This window comes from Neopelma chrysocephalum, unplaced genomic scaffold, assembly GCF_003984885.1.
Source record: "Neopelma chrysocephalum unplaced genomic scaffold, ASM398488v2 Primary Assembly neopelma1_23, whole genome shotgun sequence".
Classification (NCBI taxonomy): Eukaryota; Metazoa; Chordata; class Aves; order Passeriformes; family Pipridae; genus Neopelma; species Neopelma chrysocephalum.
This window is the reverse complement of record NW_020897691.1, coordinates 27,229,159-27,247,367: the sequence shown is the minus strand read 5'-3', so window position 1 is coordinate 27,247,367 and position 18,209 is coordinate 27,229,159. Positions and strand designations below refer to the sequence as shown.

Genomic DNA, 18,209 nt, shown 5'->3' with positions numbered 1-18,209 from the left:
GGACGCGTCCATCATCCGTGCTGTCCTCCGCCTCCTCCTCCGCCGCCGCCCCGACAGCTGGGGGAGGAGAACCGGAGAAGGCGGTCGGGGTGGGGACGGGGAGGACAAGGAGACGGGCTTCCTGGCAACGGCGGCGGCCAGCGAGCCCAGTCCCTGCCGCCCCCCAGCCCTGCCCCGCGCCCACCTGCGGGCGGAGCGGCGGCCGGGGACGCGCCAGCCGAGGCTGCAGCCCGGCGCCAACGGGAGCGGCTCTCGGAAGGGGTGCGCAGGGCTCGGCTGGGGCTGAGACCTGTTCCCACTCCGCCTGCACCTCGGGGCGTTTCCCCAACCCCCATGCCGAATCTTCCCCCGAAGGGCCACCACATTAAGGATGAATTTCCTTGCACACACAAACTTCTCTCTCCCTCGTCCTCAACACCAAGCCTGGGTTGCTAATGCACCTGCCTGCCTGGTCAAAGGCCTCTTCCAGATGTCTGTCATAGCCGACTGGGGAAAGGTTGCTCTACAAGGGGCTGCACACGTGGAAGCAACTACAGATTTTCCTTCAGCATTGACAAGGACTCTTCCAGGGCAAGGTGACTTGGCAATCGAGGGTCAAAAAGGAAAGGGGTTCTTCAATCAGCTTCTAAACACAAATTTGTCCCAGTTTGTTATCCAGATGCACTGTTTTATGTATATTATTGGTTATGCAGATCAGTAGGTTATATAGGACTGAGGTATAATCACTCAGCAGATTTTCAAACCAAAGCAAGGAATACAGCTTCATCCAGAACAAAATGTTATGTGGTATTCTCTGAAGGGTGCTCACTTGGCAATTTGCCCATACAGTGAAACAACCAGAGTTTTCATGGCTGCAACATATGAAAAAGGGCTGTTAAAAGCCATATCATGCTGTTAATGTCGCTCAATATATTCTTTAAAAAATGGCTATGATCCATAAACTGCTTTCACACAGCCTTTATTCAACTATCCTTAAAGGGAAAACGTGGGCAACAGCAGAAATGACAGCATTCCTAACACGGCCAACCAATTCCCTCCCAGAACATGGCTTAAACGTTCCCTGCTAAAACAGGGAATAAAGAAAGAAGCACAACTGGGCAAAATCAATGTAGACACTATACCGTACCCTGACAATTGGTTTACTCCCTGGAACATACTAGACAATGAGGCTCTGTTTGCTCTGCTCTCACTGGCAGGAGCACAGCATTTCCTCTCAAATGCACTGTCATTATCAACCTGATATATATCTGGAAATTGATTCTCAAAATGATACAATTAGGCAGAAACTTCCCAGGCATTCATTAGTAAAAAAGGTGCATGGGAGTGTAGACCTACCTACCAAAACTTGTATCACAACACTTTATAAAAGATTTGCTTTGCATTTCTATTTAACCAACACAAACAGAATTCCAACTACAGTTGTTTGGAGCTATATAGGTATGAAATGTATAAAATTAAATTAAAATTAATAATCGGGAACCCTATGCTATATCTGAATCTTTTCGAGAACTTTCACTGCAACTAAGTCATCAGCCGCGACCTGCCAGAACACAGCCAGCACCCTGCATGCCCCGAATTCCAGGATCGGCTACCGCCTACGGTTAAGTTGGCTGATTTTAGATAAATATAAACATATACATTTTTTTTTTAACTGGCATAACGAAAGCCAGTTTGAGCTCAAGTCCGAAATCTCCGTCCTCACAAAACTCCGCTGCACAACCTTCTCCCCAGAGGCAAACCCACGTGGCGCCGGGCCGCGGCGTCTCCGCAGGTTTTCTTGTCCAGGCGGAAAAACGGGTAAATAAATGGCAGCAACAAAAGGCAGCAGTCCGGTGGCTCTATGCGCCGGCGCGGGGCTCTCTCCTGCCCGGGGCTTCGGGCAGGGTAACCCTCCCGGCCCCGGCCCTTTCGCCCCGCCGGGGGCCCGCCTCTCCCTCTCCGAGAATTCGCAAACGCGGCTTGAGTTTTGGGAGCGCTTCTGCCTTTTGTCCCGGTTTAGAGGCGTGGGGGGATTTTCGAGGGTCCCCCCTCATACCTGGCGGGTTTGTTGCATCTGGATCCCGAGTAACATTCCCTTTTTGGAACGAGGAAAAAAAAAAAGAGGGAGAAAAAAAGGCTTGGATCTAAAGCATCCGCATTACTCACCACCACGTCTGCTGCCCGGCTGGCGAAATGCATGCACGGAGAGCTGGGCACCGCACACGAGGTACGCGCCGCTGCCAGAGCCTCTCAGGAAAATGAGCTGACCTCACTGGGCCTGGGAGACGGAAAGGGGGGGGGGGGGGCAGGGAGGAAAGCAGCGAAGAGAAGAGAAAGGAAGAGATTAAACGGCGAGAACCCCGCCCAGGCCTGAAGGCTGAGTTAACGTCCCCTCATCTATCCGCACATGGTGGAATAGGATTACAGCGCAAATGGGGGAAGGAGCTGGCTGCACGCAAGGGATGCGCCCTCTTTCTCTTTGCATGCAGGCAATCGATTCTGATCAATTATTTAGCGTCCCCTTCAGGGAAGCCTGCTCGGGCCGGGCAGGGATGCCGGGCGTCTTCTGTACCGGCAGCAGGACGGTGACAGGGCTTTCTTTCCTTTGTTCGCCGCCCTCTCCTGCGCCCCTTCGGAAGAGCCCGCTTCCACCGGGAGGGGTAGAGACAAAGGCTCTCAGAGTTGGTGGAGATCATTCCCCGGGGTTATTTATCCGCCTGAACACAGGGACTAACGGGCCACTCACTCTTTATTCGTGTCGCGTGCAAATCCCGGAGGTGGCCATCTGTTTTACCTTTCTGTTCTGTCATGAGGTGAATTTACCTTTGCTCTGAAGCACCTCAGAGGGCTCTCAAGATTTTACGATTGAAGTCTTTCCCAATTACAAACAAAGAGAAGCAGAGAAAAGGCTTGCTTTCCTTCCCCTTCCCTCCCTGCCCTCCGAGAAGGGTCCCTTGCCATCTGATGGCTGTGCGTGGGAGTGTCCTGGACCCACCTGTGTCTGTGTATCTGTGTGAACATCGGGCAAGAATAGTCTCGGGGGGAGCAGTACTCGGGGTGGGGTCCTTCTCACTCCTCCTGCAGCAGCTGGCAGGTCCGGTGGAGGTCCTGGGCTATGCCTCAGCCCCGACAACGCCTTCGAGGCGGGAGAGGCGGAGGGCACTTCGCTCCAGCCGGGGGGAGACTGGGTTTCCGGGCTGGAAACTCCTCCCGAAGGATAATTAACTGAGGATTTCGTGCCCATAGGTATACCAGCATATACGTACATGCATACGTCTATATACAAACTAAATGTACACCGTGCATACGTATATACATAAATGTGTGTGCATACACACAGGTAAATACACGTATAAAATATACGTATATATGGTTATCTCTGATGTTCTTGTGCGGTCCTTGGGGGAGGGCAAGCTCGGGGAAGGGCAAGCTCAAGGGAGACCAGCTGCCCTCTTTCCAGCTACCCCTCCCCCACAGTCCTCTCCACCTCTTCTGATATGCCAAGCAGGACTCAACGCATCTGAAACAGCATATCCTGGCATGCAGAAAGGTATTCCCCCCATGCAGGTGCATGTCCTTCGACCTTGAACCCAGGGATTGCATGAAGGGGATATATATAGATGCGATGAGGGCAATCAGAAAATAGGACATGGAACATTTATGCTGAAGAAGAAAATCACTGGGATGATGAAAAGCTACTTTTTGAATTCATAATATTTAATGATTGTTTAGGCCTGTGAAACTCATAAATAACAACTGCAATCATACCAATTAAACTGAATAATTGGTTGAAAACATGAGGGATGAAAATAAAAAATATTTCTGGAGTTGAAGTTGAAAAACTTTCCTGTGAAAGCACTGGATAGATTCTGCTAGAACATCTAGGCTCCTGGTCTCAGTGAATATATGGAAGAGAAGCAATCAGGTCATCACAAAAACATAACATTTCGTCTACACAGTATCTTTCAGGAGGATAAACACAACAGTCCATTTAAGCGCTGGACAGTAACTAGCATCCTTTCTGCTCACTTGGTGGGTGAGATCTCTGGATGAACTTTCCACAGAAGAAAAATACGAGATGTGATGACACACCACCTACAATAGGTTTTATCATTATTTTGCAAGGATACAGATTCTTATTTTCTCATAGTAGTGTCCAAATGAAAATCAGGTCATCAGATTATCTTCATCCACATTTTCAGGCCATATGTCTGATGGGAAAGATCAATCTTATGGAAGAAAAAATTGCCCATCTCTCAATGTCATTTGGGACTGTTGATTTTATTCTCAAAATTTCCATTCCGACTAAACTTCATTGCTGGCACAATTATAAAAATTGACATGGGCACAAAAATATTCTACTCATATAATTTACTCTTCTGGGGGAAATGAGTATAATCTACACGAGCTAAAGCACTCTTTTTCTAATATAAGCTGTATTTCCATTAGGAAATTCTCTTCTAGATCTCTGTGGGCATGTTCCGTCACTAGCAGGTCATGATATAAAAGATACAATAATTATATCTACCCTTGAATAAGTACAGTATGAAGAGATCTATACATAAAAGTTAGTATAGTAAAAATTCCCTTTATGAACAGATTTTGTTGTAGAGTCTCTAAAACCTGTGGATTGAAATAATGCACAGAAAGAAAGATCTTAACTTCACATAGGAAACAGGATGCTCTCAGTTGACTATTGTCATTCAGAAATGAAGCACTGCCATGATGCTGAACAGTTGTATAAATACACTGGCTCAAGTATCAGACAAAACAATGGAAATAAAGTATTAGAATTAGAGAGAAGTAGAGAACAAACCAGAAAATATAATTATTGGTCCAGTACAATTCCATGGTAGAGAGATTTTGATTACCAAGAATAGTTTTGGTCCCCCATCTCAAACCAGGCATGGTGGAAGAGAGTTAGGTACAGAGAAGGGTGGCCAGGGTCTGAAGTGTGTGTGCTCAAGGAATGGCTAGGTATGGTAGGAGTCTTCAGAGTGGAAATGGGGTGACAGAGGAGAAATATGATGCAGGTCCCTACAATCTTTAGTAAGGAAGGTATACAGCAGTAGAAGGTTGACTGTCACTCACAGTCTCTTCCCACACAAGTAGTGCAAAGACACAAATGTGAATGAAAGAAACAAGCAGGTGGTGGATTCCAAAAAACTAGAAAACAGTCCTTGTGGTTAAGCTATTCAACTCCCTGACACACGGTGTTGTGAATATAAGGGTCTGTGTGGGTTTAAAAAGTGATTGAAGAAAAATCAGTTGGACACAACAAAGGGCAAATGTGCTCAGGAAACACCTCTCCACTGACTATTTCTTTGATCTGAGAGATTGTCTGGGAGAGATATTAGTATGTGTTTTTGTGTTCTCTTCTAGCATCCACTATTGACCACAGTCAGATACCTATCAGTAAGCTAAAAAGTCCTTGATCTGGCTTTGTATGAGAATTCTTATCCTGTTAGCATCACCCTCTAGCTTTGCCCCTCTCTCTTTTCCACCTTCTTTTATTTTCTTCATTTCTTTTTCATTCCTCCTCCATAGATTTCTTGTCATGCAGAGCACTGGCAACCTGCTGCACCCTGGTAGAGCATACCTATGACTTTTTCATTACTTTTTTGTCTTCAGTATCTAAAAGCATTTTGACTTGATTTGAAGCTGTAAATACCTTGTTTTCTAGTCCCCATTATTGCATGCTCATGTGGAGTCATATTTTTTTGTTCAGTCTACAACTGCATTTAGTTGTATGCAGTTGTGCAAGAGATGAAAGAACACCAGACAGAAGAAGAGGAAGAGAAAGGAGAGGAAGAATTTCTCTTCCAAGCAGAGTTTCAGTTTGTCATATAGGTCTCTTTTCCTAAGTTAAGAAGAGAATCCCTTTACATAACACCCTAAAGGTATGACCGAAGCATGACCTCCCGGCTTTCAGTAGAGAATAGTTTAATAACAGATTTCAGAAGCAGGTTGGAGAGGATGTTTTTCCAGGAGAATGCCTGTGTGGCTCACGATTGCTGTACTTTTACCACTTGCTTACTCACCTCCCCTGCCCTCTTGGGAATATGTTGGGTTATGCTGGGGCAGAAAGAGAAGCTTCTGGAGCATGCTGTGCTAGTTCATGGTACTGGCACTGCCCCAGCTGGCAGAGGCTGCAGTTTATCTCCCTGCCCAAGAAGATGTGCCGGACACGACTAATTATACACCAGACCGGAGCACATTTTCTCTGTCCATTAAAAAAAAAAAAAAGGAAAGTTTGGGACTTTTACCTCACCAGTTTCTAATATGTTGACTAAGTGTGCCAAGCAGTAATTTAAGAATAAACAATGAATACTTTACAAGTGTTCTCTTTTCTTATTTACTTGGAAATGGAAAAGCTTTCCAGATGTACTGCTGTATTGGGTTTGGCTAAGCTGAAGTTCATTTCCCCACAGTAGCCCTCACAGTGCTGTGCTTTGCATCGGTAGCTAGAAGGGTGTTGATAACACACCGGTGTTTTGGCTGCTGTTGAGCACAGCATCAGCACTGTAACATTCCTTCCTCAGTCGAGGGCAAGATCCTGGGAGGGGACCCAAGTAGGCCAGATCACCCAAACTAACCAAAGAGATATTCCATACCATATGATGTCAGCTCAGATATAAAAGCTAAGGCAAGGAGCAAGAAGGCGGGCATTCATTGTCTCCAATGGCTGCCTGCTGAGGAACCGTCATGTGTACTGAAGCCCTGCTTCTTGGGAGTGGCCAACCATCACTGCTGACGGGAAGTAGAGAATAAACCTTGCTATCTTTCACTTTGCTTTTTGCACGTGCAAGCTTCCACTTCACTTTTTGCTTCAAATAAACTGCCTTATCCCAACCCACAAGTGGTTTTTCCACCTTACTCTCTACGCTGTCCAGCTGGAAATGGGAGTGATAGAGCAGCTGGGTGGGCACCTGGCGTCCATTCAAGGTCAGCCTACCACAACTGCATAGCAAAATTGTATAGCACCAAATAATCGTATTTCAAAAAGAAGAAACCTTTATGTTAGATAGGAATAATATTTGGCCGAAAAAGCAAAGTTAAAACCCAAATATTTTAACTTCATACAACTTAGTAGAATAGAAATAACAGCACCAAATAATTTGTTAAAAGAGGCAGTTTGGCAAACACGTTTAACCAGATCATTATATAAAATCATGGTGGTCTCACTGTCTCCCTCCTTTTTCCTCTTCCTCCTCTTTGATGGTTGCTTCTCATCCAGAGACAGCTACAGCATGGCACATTGAGGCTGAACCTTCTGTTCATCCACAGACCCTACAAAGGGGACAGGATGCCCCATCAGAGGTACAGAAATACCATCTGCACCCTTCCTGGCAGTTCATCCCAATGGGAGAAGTAGATCATGCTGGTTTTCACTGCTGTGTAAAGGAAACAGCTTCAGCCTTCATATCTGTGAGGGATCTCCTATATCCTGGTTCAGGAAATCTGTATGGCATGCACTGTGTAATACCTGTCTTGGTTTAACCCTTGCATTCAAACACCTGACTGCTTTCTCAGCCTCACAGGCTTGTGAGAAGGCAAAAAAATTGAAATTGTAATGAAAATTAGAGAAATCTTTGGCTCCATCAATGGAGAATAAAACTAGGTGAAATGGGGTCTGTTGCTTATAATAACTAAATTCTTATAAAATAAAGGCTTGGTTCTATTTTTTATATCATACATTTCATTCAGCCTTTCTGAAGGCTTCAGGAAGTTTTGAAGTCCTGATCTTTATTCCTTCAGCAATCAATTGTACCTATGGTTCAGATAGTGTCAGAACTGAATATGCCCTGAAACAGGCAAGTGTCACTCAACCATTTCTAGTGATGAAACAACTTCTATCAGTCTCTCTCTGTCTCTCCTGGAATTGCTATAGCTTATGTTACTAGGATGATCAAAAAAAAAACAAAACACTGCATTAATTTGAAACTTAAGACACTGAAAAAAGTCTAACTGTGCTGCCACTCTACTTTCTCATATTCAGAGTATAAGATTACATCAAACTTGCATAAATCCTATCATGGGTACACATATCTGCAGAGTCTATATATTGCATTAGTATCTAAAGCTCACTGATTACTTAATGAGGCTAATGGGAGAGGAGCAGTACAGAAAATTTTATAGCTAAGACTGTGGGAATGAAAGCCAAAATATGGAATTTCTCTAGACTAATCAGTCTTGTACCTTGTCTCATTGCATTTTATATAACATGCTCACTGGCTGCTGAACAAAAACACTATTCCTGTTTGGACACTAATACAGTACCAATATGTTCAAACAGGAACAGATTTCAAATATAAAGCACAATAATAGCAGGTGAATGGATGGTCTTAAATGAAATTACTCATGAGCAGGCTGTACCCCGTGGTCTGCCTGCTTCCTCCTGACAGGAGGCTGTGCCACAACCTGTGTGTCACAGTGAGCAGTAGCTCATGGTCAATATGAAGGCTTTATTGCTCACGTTAGTCTTTAAAGTCCTCATCTTGTCTTTCTCAAGCAGGCTGCAGAGCTTATTACCCCATGGTGCTCCACCACAGCTTAAAGTAAGTGGAAACAGAGGTTCTAGCATCCTAGAGGGCTTACAGACTCTTTCCTCTGTGCCTAAAGAGAGTATGGAAGAAGCAGGGCCATCCCAGTCTTGTACATCTGGTGACTAACAAAGCACAGTACTTTCCAGGGGTCTCCACAGTTGGTGATTTTTCTTCATTAAACTGTTACAGCCCAGCAGTTGGCCATTGCATTAGTCAGGCAAGTGTAAGACAAAGCTGCACAACTTTAAAGGCACTAGAATGCCCAGTTCCCTTCGACGGCTAAGAAACTTAGGAAAGGCAGAGACGGAATGAGGAAACAGGTGAATAAACAGTATTTTGTTAGCTGATGCTAGACAATTAGTTGCCTTTCCACCTGTGATGCCTCCTGAATTACTCTCTGCCTTGTTGTCCTCTTCTTATGGATAATCTCTCTTTTTGTTTTGTCTTTACTCCCTCTGTAATTATTCTCTATTACTTGCATTTCAGGATCAGTGGATTTTTGTACAGATCATTTGTGAGCTTAATGTGATTTTCGGAGATAACTCTTGGACTAGGAACTTCTGAAAATATTGTCAGATTTATCTCTGTTCTTTTTTCTCCTAAATGCCTGTGAGACCTCAATGTAAGTAATTCTGAAAATAAGTTTTTTAATTTCTATGTTTTAATGGATTTTGAATATGATGATTTGACATTTTATTTGTTAATTTACACTTGCAAATGTTATGGGAAAATCACTGTACTTAGGCAAGCTGAAAATTAATAAATCAACAGTGAATCAGATCCTTTGTTCAACAACTTGCTGGGCTTTTTATCAAGCCCGTTATGCTGTTATCTACATTCTGGATCTTATCTGAGCTTCTTACATAGTAACTTAGTGCTTTTGGAGAAATTAGAGGACTCCGGCACACATCAAAATAACAGAACCAGAATATCAGGTTTTCCAGCTGGTACATGCGCACAGGAGAAGCTCTGTAGGTGTATTGAGAAGTACATTTAACAGGTTCATTGCATGGCTTTTGATTCAGGGACCACATATTTAATGAACAAATGAGAAAATTATTTGCCCCAGATCTTGTCCCTTGCATATGCTGGTATTGTTTTACATGGCTTTAAATGACAGACAGTGTTGATCAGCTCTGACTATACCTACAATAGCTTCTGTGTTCTCTCTGGGCTGCGGGAGAGCAGCTCGCTGTGTGAATGAGGCCAGAGCCTGTGTTTCTATGGTGACTTTACCTGAACGTCACCCCATCAAGCAGCCCTTCTTCAATGCCATGGAGCTGGTGAAGGGGAGGGGGAGGAAGTGGAGGCAAGGAAGGAATATTTCCAAGGAGGCATCTGGGAAATCAGCATTGGTTTGTTACCTCTGTAGCCCTTATGATAGTGTCAGAGTCCCAGGGAATGGAAATAGGAGAGACCTCATTCCTGCAGGGCAAGCTTCGGGAAGATGCTGGGCTCCTCTGTCCTAATCCCCTCCTGCATTCTTTGCATCTCACAGAAAGCACGGCAGTGACAAAATGCTGATAGCCTGATCTTGTCCCAGTAGAGTAATGTTATTCAGCACAGCACATCTACCCTGGTGTAATTCTATAACAAACAACACAACAATCAAGTTTTGTGTAGTATGGACAGGGCCACTGACATTGGAGTTCTGCAACAAGGCTTTGGGTCACATTGCCATAGCAAAATGTAAACCCTGGACAGCTCATGCTGCTGCCCATGGAGAATCAGAACATTGCAGGACAGATCTGAGATAATCCTTTGTTGATGTGAGGTTCAAGAGACCATAATGGTAGCAAAATTGACCCTTAAGCTTAAGATAATTTCTTTGGGTTGAAAAGGGTGCTGCAGAGTGAGTCTTTCTGCCTCTCCTCTGAGCCTGAATGTGGGGTTAACTTGGTACATATCCCAGCAGTCAGCAATAAATCCAAGAGTTTCTGTTCGGCCTAACTAAACAGTTATTAATGAAATATATACAGGAGAGGATGCCCCACAGGTTTCATTCATTATTGAGGGAGGAAGTCCAGGGAAAACACATAAACTTACCCTGTTGTAAACCTACACTTGCTCAAAAGAGCTGTGATACACTCTTTCCAAACTTACCCTCTTTTCCCATGCTCCAACTTGTCTTGTAATGGTAGAAGAGGCATGTGGAGGAAGCAACAAATCCTCATATTACAGGGGTATTCCCTAAAATCTTCTGTGACTAAATTTTAGCTCCACTGAGGTCAATAGCAAATCTTACATTGTCATCAAAATGACCATCCCCAAATATTAGGATTCCTTGGCTGTTTTGCTCATTGTTGCAAACTGGCACAGGATTGCTCAGTGATTTGAGTATTGACAGATTTAATTTAGAAGCTTTACTAAATAAATTGCTATGAAGAAAATATATATTTTCAAATCACTGTTTATTTCTGCCATTACTAGAAAAAAATATGGTCAATTCACTTGAAATACTCCATATAACCCGAGAACTGCTATGAAACATAATAAGGAATTGTACTAGGAATGGACTTTATTAAAACAGTAGTTGTCTTTGCTACCTTTGCATGTAAAACATTTTTGTATGACAGAAAAAAAATTTAAGCAAAATAAAAATCACTTAATGCAGCAAGGTAGATCATCCCACTTTTATAATGAAGCTTTTCTTTCAAGAGGAAATGGTGTAGTTACTGGAAAGGAAGACTCTCTCTGCTCAGCTGGAGCTGCCCGTGCTCAGGCACAGAGCCAAGCAGTGCACTCCCATCTTCTGTTTGATACTGGCCATGTACCTTACGACTTTCAAACACAGTCTTCTAAAGTTATGATAATATTCATCACCATCTCTTCCTCTCCTATCCTTCAGATCTAATTCTGGAATGAGATATGAAAAGCAGGCTAACTCAGGGAAGTTAAGTCCCTTCTCTCAGAGATGATTGAGTTCAATTTTTTGAGGGGAAAAAAAAGCTAAAGCATTTTTAACCACTTTTCATTTGCATGCACTTTCCATTAATCAATAATTTTAAAGATGCCTCACTGTGTTAAAACAAAATTTCAGCTTTCTTTTTGTTTACTATGCTTTTAGTAGCTTGAAATACCAAAACCACCAGTGCTGAAGGCTTCACTAGCATTAAAACCCACAAAAAGAGACGTGAAAATTTTGTTTGAGCCCAGAATATCCCTCTTTCAGCAAGAATAAGTGGCTTCTTCAGTAACTGCTGTGGTGACATTGTCTCTCATAGTAGAATGTTTTGTGAGCCATTACGAATCTGCTGAAGTATGACCCTGATTTGCTTAATGTTTATTTTTATAGCCTTTCAGCCCCATTTTCTAGGCTGTATGTGAGAATTTCATAACTACAATGAAGCAGTTAAATTGGATCTCACATTGTGTATTGCCTGTATAATGTAGTACCCCAAAATTGTTGTGCTCCTGCGAAGACGAGAAATTGAGGAACTGTCAAATGTATGACTTCCCAGAGTAAGGAATCTTCCTACTACCATCCTTCACTTCTTACCAGAAAAATCAAACTTTCCCCACATGCACAAAGGACAATATTGATCTCTCAGAAAAGCGACTGGAGATCTACAGAGGCGTTTGATGTGTACTGCTGTTGGAATAATACTAATGAAACAGAAAATGATGGGCCTGTGTGCAGGGGCCCATTTCCTAACACAGGAAGCTGAAGGTGCATACAGGGAGTAATTACAAAAGTTCTGTTGTATATTAAAATATTCTTGATGTGAGTATGAGAAAAGTCTTGCTGAGAATGAAAGTGTACTTAAGTCAGAACTTCTTTAGTTTATATGAAAGAGTGCAGCTTCTGTTCCCTGGTTGCACTCTTATCATCATGCTTGTAATCATAATCAATTGACAGGGCTCAGAGTTGTTCTCGGGTTCTAGAGGAGCATTATAAAACCCTGTGCCCTAGTTCTGATAATGTTAAAATTCAAGTATGCTAAAATTCAACTATGCTCTCACCACTACAGGTTTCTCTTCTACAAAAACAGCAAGAGCCTTCACAGATGTTCTGATGTGTCTTTTCTGAGAACACATATCCTTGCTACAGTGGAGGTTGCCTTAGAGAGAATTTTTCAGTGATACTTTCCTGGGTTCCACTCAATGATTTCCCTGAAACCCAGCTTTTTGCAGAAGCCTGCTGGGTAATTTTAACCTCTTTTTTTCTGCATTCTACTCACTAACTTTCCAGCCACACACCTTTGCAGGCAGGATCATGATACTTCTGTGGCACTTCAGGCAAGGGCCATGCAATCCTCCCACAACAAGAATCAGAATCAGATCCTGCCGAGAGTCCAACAACGGAGAACTACTAAACCAAACACCGTGTCTTATGTTTTTCATATCCATTTTCATGTTATTTCTTCTTCAACACAGGCAGTAGATGAAAATGACCATCAAGAACAGAGTTTATTACAGTCAGAAATGACAACTTAGAAGACATGGGTAAGTTGCATACAAGTGGAATTGCTGTACTTTATTCTTCCTTGTTTTCATTTCAAGGTGTGTCCAATAGATTTTAGATCAGAATTAAGTGAACACCATGATGATTAGGTATTAAATTAGTGAAACACCACAACACTTTTTGCATTTGCAAAAGACAGTCACGACTGCTTTCCCACATATAAAGCGACAAAAAAATGAAGCAAGTATTTTGATGTCTCTCCACTAGGCAGTGGAAACACCTTCTGTCATTTCACTGTAAAATGTCAGTGGTGTTAATGAATGGTTTTATTGACATTATGCTGTAATTAATAGTATTAATACATTGGGTAGGGGTTTTTGTTGCTTGGTTTGGGTTTTTTTGTTGTTGTTCTTCTGTTTTTTTTTTTTTTATAAAGCAACAGAAGACTCAAGACATCTGTCAGATGACGTATCCAGAAGAGGACACATGGCTGTTATTTAGCATAGTCACCCAATTCTCCCATGCATCTTGGTGGTCAAACTTTTAAAGCAAGGCCAAAGCAGCGATGGTGAGCTAGAGCCATAAGTCTTTCAGGGGCAGGCAAAAGCCCAGCATGCATCTTTATTGCTCCATGTGTGACCCCCTCAGTTTTTTGGGGAATCTAGGATCTGAATTACTGAACCTCCTTCTGTTTCAGGCTGATGTAGAAACTGTATGGGAAGCATGAGATTCTAAAGAAACGTTGCCTCTTGCCTCTGTCATGAAGGGACGAGGCTGAACAGAAACAGTGGGGCTGCCAGAAGCTGACTTCTCCCTGGCTCTCCTTTAAGGAAGGGGAGAAGGAGCAGGGGGACGGAGTAAGCCATTCTAGGAATGGTGTGTGACAAGCAGGGACGTTGCTAAACTTAATATGTTATCTAGTGTCACTTGAGAAAGCATGCAATGGGTAAATTGTGCCAAGCAGAACAAACATAATCCAAGAAAATTAGTATATTTCAATCTTAAGCAAATGAGCAGATTGACTACATGTATTTGAAGGAACAGGTAATTTCATCCACTAGGACCTCTAATACTTAATCAGTGGTTTATACAACTTGTCTTAGTCACATTCCCGAAATGGAGGAATTAATTATACATCCATCAAGTGGATAGATTTTGTCTCCGAGTAGTGGCTTGTAAAGTCCAGAAGACTTTAAAAAAGTATGAACCTATTTCAATACCTACAATACCAATACCAAAAAACCCTGACTACATAGAAGAAAAGCAAGTGGATTTAGCCAGACAACTCATCTTTTGGAAGTATTTTGCAGCTCTTGATGAATAACCTTTTAAATCTACATCTTGTAATCACTAACAAAGCTTTGTCTAAGGATCAAACTAGTTCTTCAGGCAAGCTTAAAGCCCTTGTGCCTTCATCAACCACCTTTTCAAAGATAATGGTGAGCTGTACCAGTGATGTGAAAAGAGCGTAACAGCAGAGTTATTTCCATGACTGCCTGGTGAGCATATTAGTGCATAGGCAGTGTCCAATGACCAAGGAGTTTTGGAAACTGCATAGATGAATACCAACCTGGAGCAAGAGCAGCAGCTAGTCCACTTCCCAGACAGCAAAATTTGGGATTCTCCCTTTTAATATTGCTGCAAATTATAAAAGAACTATCAATATGTGGACAGGGAACTGTTTGTATCTGTAACTGTATCCACCCTGAGACTTAGATTCACAACTTGGTTAATGTTTGAATTGTGATATAGAGACATCATACATACAAGGGTCATCAAGATCAGAGGAGCTATTTCTTATAGGAAAAACAGGAGACATCAGAATGACTCCAAAGCCTTTTCCAAAGGGTCACACCCTTTTTCTGTACAATACCACACTACCTGGCAGCACAAGTTTCATCTGGATCAAGCTGACTTAGTCCAAATACGGCATGTGATGTTTATGCCAGTTTAAGGCATTGTCTTGACTGTAGCAAAAAAGTTGATACCTGGTCGAGTAAAAAAGGCCTATTCTGTTATCTCTGCTAAATACAAACAGAGCAATGCTTTAAAGAAGTCTGTGAATTAAGAAGCTAAAGTCAGTGCAATGGGCAGCGGAGCTGTTGCCAATTTTTTTTGGCAAAGCAATTGGAAAACACCGTTGCTGTTAAAGATTTGTTTAAAATCATTCTGTAGCACATTGCCACAACGTCTGGCACAGGGAGCCCTAAAATCACATGTACTCTCTCTCTTTGCATCTGTCAGCTGAGATGGAGACAGTTGACTGAGAATGTAGATTTTTTATTTCAGTTCTATGGTTTGGCTTACATGCATACTTGTCAGTGTATTAAAACCAAATTCTAGTCCAGTCTTCTGATTTTATTCAATTTTTTTTCAGTTACGTGTGAAAGTAATAGATTGAAAAGTTATATAGCATCATCTAGTGTTCATTTACAAATTTACAGGAGCCTGCAGTTTCACCACCCTTATTCAGATTAGCTGGCACCAGTGTGGACTCCAAAGGAAGATGTAAGGTAAATTCTTTATTTCCAGCTCTCAGTCTGTGGACTCTAAGGAAAACAAGAAAAAAAAAAAAAAGAAAAAGAAAGAAAGAAAGAAAGAAAGAAAAAGAAAGAAAGTGTGTCATACCCACACTGTTAGCATTCACAGATGAAGAACAAGAATATCAAATATTTTGTTGCAAGTATTTTTGAAAATGAGGTTAAGCCAGAGGATTCTGATGTGTGATTTTAGTATAAGGATGGTAAAAGCCCAGGTTCAGGGGCCACTGTACTTACCCAGATTTGACAAAATAAACTACAATGCTTTACTTTTTAAGTACTTGTTCAAAGACAGAGAATCAAACGGGAATGCAAATCTTCTCTCTTCAAGGCTAAGCATTTTAAATTAAATTAATTACAAGAAAATGCAATAGAAATCCAGGAGGAAGTCACAGACTTCAGAAACCTGCCTTCTATAAAGCTTGGCTGCTTACATTCACTGCTCTGGAGGGGGTTTTGCCTTTTTTCTCCTTCTTAAAAGCTTCAGATTTCAAGATTTTAAAATCAGTTGTGCTTAACTGTATACTATGTTAGTATGTGTAAAATAGCTGGTAGCAAGGTCTATGCTAATGCAAAAAAAAAAAAAAAAAGAAAAAAATTACCCCTGCTCTTTAGTGTAAGGGCTATAGTGTAAGACTTTCTTGTATCTGTGTCAATGACACTCTTAGTCATCCCTAACAGGTCACATCACTCCAAAGGCAACCATCACAAGAAAGGCAACCTTTGTTCCTAGGGAGCACAGCAGTTCCCTTCACCACCCAAACAGGAAAAAATTCAGGTCATGTCTCTCTAGCCTCTTCTGCTGGATGGTTTTCCATGGTATGCCATCCTGGGTAAGTAAGCACAGTATTGCAGCTCTCCAGAAAGACCACAGAGCATGACCCAAGTGATGATGCAGTCAGGGGGGAGACAAAGACAGGTTATGCTGGAAACCAAGGTAGGAGCGGGACAGACAGCTGGATGGGAGGCTGAGGGAGGCACACCTTTTTATCAACAAAGACTATTCTTATGTTCTTGATGAGAATTAAATATGACAATTAAGTATGACTTGAACTGAATAAGGTCATGTGCCACATTCATTTGAGGAAATGGCTCTTCAGAGCAGGCCAGGAATATTTGGGAAGCTGGACAGTTTTTTCAGTGAAATCAGGGAATCCTCAGAGGTTCTTGTTTGATAGGAATACCGGGGGGCTAAAATGAATTCCTTTCAAACCTATTTAAAGTTAAAGATGTGTTTCTCTTACATCCTTTTGATAATCCAATGCTTAATTTTTTAATAACCTGGGACAATGGACTAGAAAGCCCTGTCCCACAATAGCTGCCCAGTTGTGTGCTGCAGGGCATTTATTATAGTCCCAAACGTGGTGGGCTTTGTGGCACTTAGTGATGTTTATGTTTGCTGTGTAATATCAGCAGGTAGCTGTTAAATACAGGAAATACTTTTCACATGAATATTTATGCATTGGACACTTGCATTATGGAATTGATATTGATAGGTATGAAATCATGTCATGTGAGAAATCTCTTAAAAGAGCAACGAGGCTGGTGAAGGGACTTGAGCACAAGTCCTATGAGGAGAGGCTGAGGGAGCTGGGGTTGTTTAGTCTGGAGAAGAGAAGGCTTAGAGGCGACCTCATCACTCTCTTCAACTACCTGAAGGGAGGTTATAGCCAGGCGGGGGTTGGTCTCTTCTCCCGGGCAACCAACAATAGGACAAGGGGACATGGGCTCAAGCTCTGCCAGGGGAGGTTTAGGTTAGATGTTAGGAAGAAATTCTTTACAGAGAGGGTTATACGACATTGGAACGGCCTACCCAGAGAGGTGGTGGATTCACCATCCCTGGAGGTTTTTAAAAAGAGATTGGACGTGGCCCTTAGTGCCATGATATAGTAATTGGAGTTGGATCAGGGGTTGGACTTGATGATCTTGGAGGTCTCTTCCAACCCTACCTATTCTATGATTCTATGATTCTCAGAAGCAGAGTCCTTAGTAGCATCCAGGTATTGGAGCTTGGGGTGGGATCTAAAAAGAAAGAGAAGTCAAGTGAAAGAAAAGCATGAAAAAATGGGCAATGGAAGTATTTACCATGTTTTCCAGAAAAATGTTCAATTTTATAATTATTTCTTTTTCTATCATATCTCAACTTGGTGATGTGACATCTCTCCATATAGTGTCATCAGGTCTCATTTCAATGTTAGCTTTGTTGTGCAAGTATCCGTGGATACCAAGTCATTTCTCTCTTAATACATATCCATGCATATCTTTGCTCCTTACAGACCTTTTCTAGGTTTGTAGTACCATGATTATGTTTCAAAAAGTACTGATTTGGTTTAGGAATTTTATGTTAAATACACATTTTAGTTTAATCAAATAGGTTTGGAATTTGTTTTCAGTGAGTTATTCAGACTTCTCTAAAAAAGAATGAAATCTGTTTCTCTTGAAAATCACCCTTATTTCCTCTGTCATTGCAAATGAAACTGCAGACCAAAATACTGTGCTGTATACCAAGAGAGAATATCAATTAGAAAGAACAAGAGTGTTATTCTTTTCCATGACAGAAGCAAAATTAGGCAATAAATGTGAGGATAATTTATATCACTTGTCTTTTATTTTACTACATTTTCTTCCAGTTTTCTTTCATTAAAATTTATTTTTCCTGCTTACACAATGAAGACTAATTTGTTTCTTTGAGAAACATTTTTGTTAGCTCTCCTTTCCTTTCTTGTACGGAAGCTTCTC

At 42.0% G+C, this 18,209-nt stretch overlaps 1 long non-coding RNA gene across 2 annotated transcripts; it reads right to left on the bottom strand.

Annotated features, from left to right (window-relative positions):
• Positions 1–3,217, bottom strand: LOC113971610. Of its 2 annotated transcripts, XR_003535602.1 has the most exons (3): positions 2,975–3,217; positions 2,146–2,257; positions 1–57 (listed from the first exon to the last, which is right to left on the bottom strand). It is a non-coding gene; the product is annotated as an uncharacterized LOC113971610 (long non-coding RNA). The 2 variants fall into 2 exon arrangements; XR_003535601.1 differs by lacking the exon at positions 1–57 and having other exon boundaries at positions 945–2,257.
• Positions 3,218–18,209: the final 14,992 nt, after the last annotated feature.